The 6,953-nt window shown below is 44.3% G+C and overlaps 1 pseudogene; it reads right to left on the bottom strand.

Moving 5' to 3' along the window:
- Positions 1-4,078: 4,078 nt before the first annotated feature.
- Positions 4,079-6,453, bottom strand: LOC136512579 (uncharacterized; annotated as a pseudogene).
- Between the last annotated feature and the right edge of the window lie 500 nt (positions 6,454-6,953).

The raw sequence follows: 6,953 nt of genomic DNA, 5'->3' as shown, positions 1-6,953 counted from the left end.
TTTATGGATCAGATGCTGTACTACCTGCTGACTTGATCTAGATGTCACCAAGGATAGAACAATATGACAAAGGAGAAGCAAAACACACCTGAAAATTAGAACTCGACAGTACAGAAAAAGTTAGAGTAAACGCTATCCTTCAATCAGCCAGATACCTCCAAGGTTTAAGGCACCACTACAACAAGAATACCCAGCCTCGATCACTCCAAATCGGAGACCTAGTACTAAGAAGAATACAAAAAACTGACGGATGCCATAAGCTACTCAGTCCATGGGAAGGTCCTTTTATTGTCACAACAGTCACCGGACCAGGCATGTACAAGTTGATAACTGAAGATGGAAAAGAAGTCAACAATACATGGCACATCAGCCAACTAAGAAGATTCTACGCATGAAAACAACTCAAGGAAGAATATGTATACAAGCCACAAGAGATCAACGTTCATGACCAATAAAGATGGTGTTCCTTGACAACATATGTCTTATTATGGCTTTCCCCCAGTTGTTTTCACTGAGCATACCAGCCGAGAGCAAAAGAGCTAAAAAGATGCTTGAGCCCGCCGATGAGGGTAGCTAATAAGCTAACACCTGAACCAAAATGCAAAATAACTGAAATTATGCCTGAGCATACCAGCCGAGAGCAAAAGAGCTAAAAAGATGCTTGAGCCCACCGATGAGGGTAGCTAATAAGCTAACACCCGAACCAAAAAGCAAAATGGCTAAAATTATGCCTGAGCATACCGGCCGAGAGCAAAAGAGCTGAAAAGATGCTTGAGCCCACTGATGAGGGTAGCTAATAAGCTAACACCCGAACCAAAAGGCAAAATGGCTAAAATTATGCCTGAGCATACCGGCCGAGAGCAAAAGAGCTGAAAAGATGCTTGAGCCCGCCGATGAGGGTAGCTAATAAGCTAACACCCGAACAAAAAAGCAAAATGGCTGAAAACATGCTTGAGCTCACCGAACGAAAGCAAAGAAACTAAAGATGCTTGAGATCGCTGGTCCTAAGTCTTTTCAATACTGACAAGAACAAAAAGGCAAAGATCTACATACCCCGAATTGTTTACATGGCGCATATGAAAGCCAGACAAGCACTCGACAAATCAAGAAACTTTGTCAAGCCAACAATCTACATACCCCAAGTTGTTTACATGGCATAGATGAAAGCCAAACAAACACTCGACAAATCAAGGGACTCTAACAAGACAACGATCTACATACCCCAAGTTGTTTACATGGCGCAGATAAAAGCCAAATAAGCACTCGACAAGTCAAGGCTCAGATAAAAGCCATACAAACGCCCGATCTATCAAGGAATTATCTTACAATGGATGAATGAACACGACCACTCTAAACTACGGATGCATGCCACGCCCAAGAAACGACTACTCAGAAAAAATTCTGATCACTTGGACAACTCATTTGAAGAATAAACAAGGCGAAGACATCCATGCAAAGAAGACTTCAACGAAAAATAAAGAATCTTCATTCAAAAAGGAGTATAATATCCTATTACAGAGGCTGGCGTACAAAGGTCAATTACATCAAGCATTGTCATCAGGAGAAGAAATATCAATATTAAGATTATCCACAATCCTCCTGGCTAAATCTTCGACCTCAGGCTCCACCTTTTCAACGGCATCCATATATTCTTGACTCTTGGCTTCCTCCGCAATCTTGGACAAAGGGACCTCTGGAGCAAGAACTTGGACCTGGGCAAGAACATTTCTGGTACATTCAAGATATATAAGAACTACAAACTACGCCTGGGGCTGTTCTACTTCAGAAACTATCATATTCATGACTATGGAGATTTCAGACCATGCAACAAAATGCTCAATGAATCAAAACAGCACACCAGGAGGGTATTTATAGACCAAAGAAGCGGTGTACATGGACCGGGAGCACCAACGGAACAAACCTAACAAAGGACACAGTGAAAAGACAGAATTTAATGAAAGAGGACTCAGGCGTGAAGGAACAGTACTCAAGAACAAGCATATTCGGAAGAATATACCAATACTGTACAACTCGTGAACAAACAACGTTTACTCTCAACCACCACCATACAACTACATCTGACAACAACAGACTACCAGAGAATATGCCAAGATCTAGTTCTTTTTGAATAAAAGAACCTAGATATATGCTCGGGGGCTATAACAGGAGAGGTTTTCAGTTCTTTGAACAACCTAGATTCAAGACCCTCCAACTCTTTGTTCTAAATAGCAAGAGGCTCGGGGGCTACACTCAGTGAGTGCACTTTTTTCTTCGAAAAAGCGCACGTCACCAAGAAGAATTCTTCAAGATAGGAGTTTTCAAACAACATAAGATTCAAGACCCTCCAACTTTTTGTTCCAAATAGCAAGAGGCTCGGGGGCTACACTCAGTGAGTGCACTTTTTTCTTCAAAAAAGCGCACGTCACCAAGAAGACTTCTTCAAGACAGACCACTTCAAGGCCTCATGACAAAAAGAACCCGGACCAATCTATATCCGAGTTCTTTTTTATAAAGAACCCGGGTATATGCTCAGGAGCCCTTTGATGAAGAATCAGAGCAATTTCAAGACAAGACCCTCTAGCTCCTTGTTCCAAATAGCAAGAGGCTCGAGGGCTACACCAAGATGGGAGTATTTTTTCTTCAAAAAAGCACACACCACTCGAAGATCCCAAGAAGCGCTACATGGTTTCACTCAAGAAAGCACTCAGGCGACACTTGTTCCTACTTGGCAAGACCTAGAGGAACAAGACAAGGTTTCTGAAGTTCAACCATGAAGTGCTCGGGGGCTTGTTGATGCGGGACCCACGGGATACACCGCAAGGAAGAGAGGAGATCTAGTTTGATTAGGATTCCTCCCATGTAATCCTAGTAGTAATACTACCCTGTAATCTTACTGGGACTCTACATTGTAAACCGACTAGGACTCTGGCCTCCTAACTATATAAAGGAGGGCGGAGTTCCTGGAGAAGGGAGTTAGATAATGCAACACTTGACAATCAATCCAATGCAAAGCTAACGCTAACTGGACGTAGGGCTATTACTCGATCACGGTCAAGGGCCCAAACCAGGATAAATCGACTGTCTCTTGTATTTACCGTCGAGTTCTGCATACGCCGAAGCCCGAACAAACTGCCCCGGGTACCCCCGTGGCAGGCTATCGGTGGTGAAACATCGACAATGTGATACCATGCCATGTTTAATCATTTTGACATGTTAGCAACACAGAAAAGAAAAATATTTTTCATATTATATATGGTACTCTGGGATGTCAGTATCAACTATTTTGTTTGGAATGGACTTTCTGTAGTTGCCTCAAATTCCATATGTTTGACATCTATGTGTAGAATTTTGATATTTTTTTCATTGAATAATTGACCTCTCAGGAATATACGAGGCCTTGGAGTTGAGGGATGGAGGACATGATTATCTTGGCAAGGGTGTTCTTAAGGTTAGTTAACCAACCAATTTTTTCATTTTAGTCTGAGGGTATTATACTAGCTTTATTTGCCATGCACTCGCATGAACCATAGCTTTATTTGTTAAGGTCAAGCACTCGGCAAAGGTCACCCCTTTGCTGGGCGCCATTGACTCAGACACTTGGCAAAGGTGGCCACTATGCCGAGTGCCACCGGCAAGACACTCGGCAAAGGTAGACCTTTGCTGAGTGTCTGGCCCCTGGCACTCGGCAAATCTATGATGTTTGCCAAGTGCAATGGCCTTTGCACTCGGCAAAGCATGTTCCCAGGTAGTCACTTTGTCGAGTGTCATGGCCATTGCACTCGGCAAAGTGACTAAAAATAGCCTTTTTTATTTGTTTTTTTACATCCCATCCAAACAAACAAAAGATATATATAACAAACATCACCAACATCACATATATATCATCAACAGCACATATATATCACCAACACCACATATATATCACAAACATCACATATATATCACAAACGTCACATGTCTCACAATATATCACAAATAAGTTCACAAGTAATCCAAGTGTTCCATCATCTACAACCATAATTGTAAATAGAAGTACCATTAACAACCACAAGTATCATCACCAAGATGGCCAATGAGACTAATTTGGTGAAGGATTCGCTGGAGCATGAGGATCATTCGATGCCGCCGATTGATTCTACACAAAGGAGAAGAGATTGCATGTGTGAGACAAGATAAATATATACCATACATGAATAAAACTTTCATACTCCACTAGGTTTGACCGTAAGCATGAACATACAAACTAAAACATTTATACTCACAGGAGTAGAATAGTGAGGAGGTGGAGGTGGAGGTGGAGCAAATAGCAAAGGTGGCGGAACTACACCTGTAGCGGCGCTAAGACTTTGCATGTACTGAAGAATCTCCACCATCCTCCGCTTCTCAGCCTCCCGCTCGGCCTCCAACCTCTTCATCTTTGCCTGCATCTGCTCCCGTATCCTCCTCTCTTGTTCCAACTGGGCCTACAATATATTCAACCCAATTTTACAATAATGCAAAGGAAAGGTATGAAAAAACTAATGAACGACGAATAAATCAGGAATAACCTCGAGTGCCTCCACCCGGTGGTGTGAAGTGTCCTGCCAAGGTCGTATGGCCGGGCTCATGCTCGTGCTGCTTGCTCAAATCTGGGAGAGACTGGGAGTAGCGGCCGAGTCGATTGCGCCATCACCAATCTAGTACCACCCATGCTTCTTGCCTCCTCCCACCCTCATGACGACTTTTCCATCAAGGTCCTCGGTGCTTGGATCACACTTTGGACCATGGACCTCCCTTGCCATCGATGTGTACTCACTGAGGCGGTTGTGGATGGTCACATTGCTGTACGCCTCAGGCCCGTCCTCTGGGTTGTAGTCGATGTCGGACGTCGCCTTGATCTTGTGGGCCATAGCAAATGCGTTGAAGATGGAGCAAGGCTAGCCACCATGTGACGCCAACTGCGAGAAAAACAGCAAGATGATTAGAAATCATGCAGAATTGAGCATTAGAATAAATAAATGAATTCGTGTACCCATGTTTCTGCATATCCGCTGAGGCTGTGGCTACCTTGATGGAGTGCTACACCTGGCATCATCAAACGCCGCTCTTGGCACAAGTTGTGCGTCTCCTCCCACTCGCGTGAGCACCACTTGTCCACCATCTGTACCCAGCACTGGGGATGCGCGGCGCACCAATAAGGAATCATCTACAGGCCATCAAGTACATGACATATCAGAAGATGAAATTAAGCCTACTTAATCTCAAAAGGAATCAGTATTAATGTTATGTATTTACCTGTAGGTACTGGTCCCGGGTCAACGTCATGGTTCTTGCGTCCCTTTTGGTGACCTTTGTTCCAAGGACGGTCCCGTGGTAAGTTATGATGGCCTGGATGCGTGCCTCGTAATGCATGTCCACGATGAGATTGAGGGGGATAATGAACATGGGCCAACATGTGTATGGGGCAGCCATCATTCCATAAGGATTGAACCCATCTGTTGCCAGTGCAACACGTACATTATGAGCCTCTTTAGCTTTCTCATGATGAATGCCATCAAAGTGGGTCCATGCTTCACTATCGGATGCATGTACCATCCTATCAGGATTGTATCGTTTGTCATTTTTGTGCCATGTCATATGTTTCATGGATTCCTTGATCATGTATAGCCATTGGATCCTCGATATAAACGGAAGGTGCCGTAGGATTGTCATGGGAATGTCAAGCTGCCTCTTCTAGCCATCACTAGAATCTACCTCTAGGAACCTAGAGGATTTACACTTTGGACAGTACTTTGCTTCCACGTACTCTTTCCTAAATAGGATGCACCCCTTCGGGCAAGCATTTATCTGCTCATACGACATCTTAAGTGCACGAAGGAGTTTCTGTGACTCATGCATGCTCTTTGGCAGAAGGTGACCCTCTGGAAGCAGGCTACCAATAACTGTAAACATACCATCAAAGGCGTCTCAACTCAGGCTATACTGGGACTTCAACGCCATTATGCGTCCAATGGCATCCAGTTGAGAAACCTTTGTCTAGCCATGAAGGGGTTTCTGTGCCATAGCAAACATGTCATAGAATGCCTTTGCGGTTGCCTCTAGCTCCTCCTCCGTACGTCCTTCAGTGAACTGTGTCTCATGATAGTCATTTAACATGTCTGCTACCCCGACATCAGCATCATAATCCTCAACGCGTGGTCTCACCACCTCCTCTCTCATACGATCGGCTTCACCATGGTAGACCCACCGGGTATAGTCTGCCGTAAATCCATTCTTTCAAAGATGTTCCCCCATGACCTTCTTCGTTTGTCTTTTCCTGTTAGCACATTTGCTGCAGGGACAATAAATTTTACTCGCTCCTTTAGCAGCCACGCCAAATGCCCGTTCCAAGAAAGCATCAGTCTTGTCCATCCATTCATTGGTGACCTGACCCTGACTTGCACGGCCCGTGTACATCCACTCATGGTCCTCCATCCTCTAACATATATAGCGGCGAGTAATATAAACATCAATTGCATCTACACGACATTCCTACTATCTAATAGGTGAGGATATGTCCTAATCCCATGTGAGGATCCGTAGATGAGGTTAGTTTCCATGCTCTACTCCTATCCGAGACAAAATTTTGGCAGCACCTCCCTACTGTTCTCCAAATACACGTCCTGCCAGGGAGAGTGTGTATCCAGAGAACAATAGGGAGATGATGCCAAAACTCTATCTCGGATCAGAGCAGACCATGAAAACTAACCCCACCTACGCATCTGCGGGCTGTCCAAAAAACATGGATAATTCGAAATAGATACGGTTTTAGATATGGAAATATCTGCATTTTTTCAACCGTATCTCTTTCGAACGGGAGACGCCTAACTGGGTTATGTGATCTACGAGCATGATACGGAAAGAGGAGTTATACCTAGGGTGGCGGTGGAGTCAGACTAGTGGGGCTGTGGTGGGTCGGTGCAGTGGCGTGGCGA

The sequence above is a fragment of the Miscanthus floridulus genome, chromosome 16 (assembly GCF_019320115.1).
Source record: "Miscanthus floridulus cultivar M001 chromosome 16, ASM1932011v1, whole genome shotgun sequence".
NCBI lineage: Eukaryota > Viridiplantae > Streptophyta > Magnoliopsida > Poales > Poaceae > Miscanthus > Miscanthus floridulus.
This window is presented reverse-complemented; position numbering and strand designations above follow the sequence as displayed.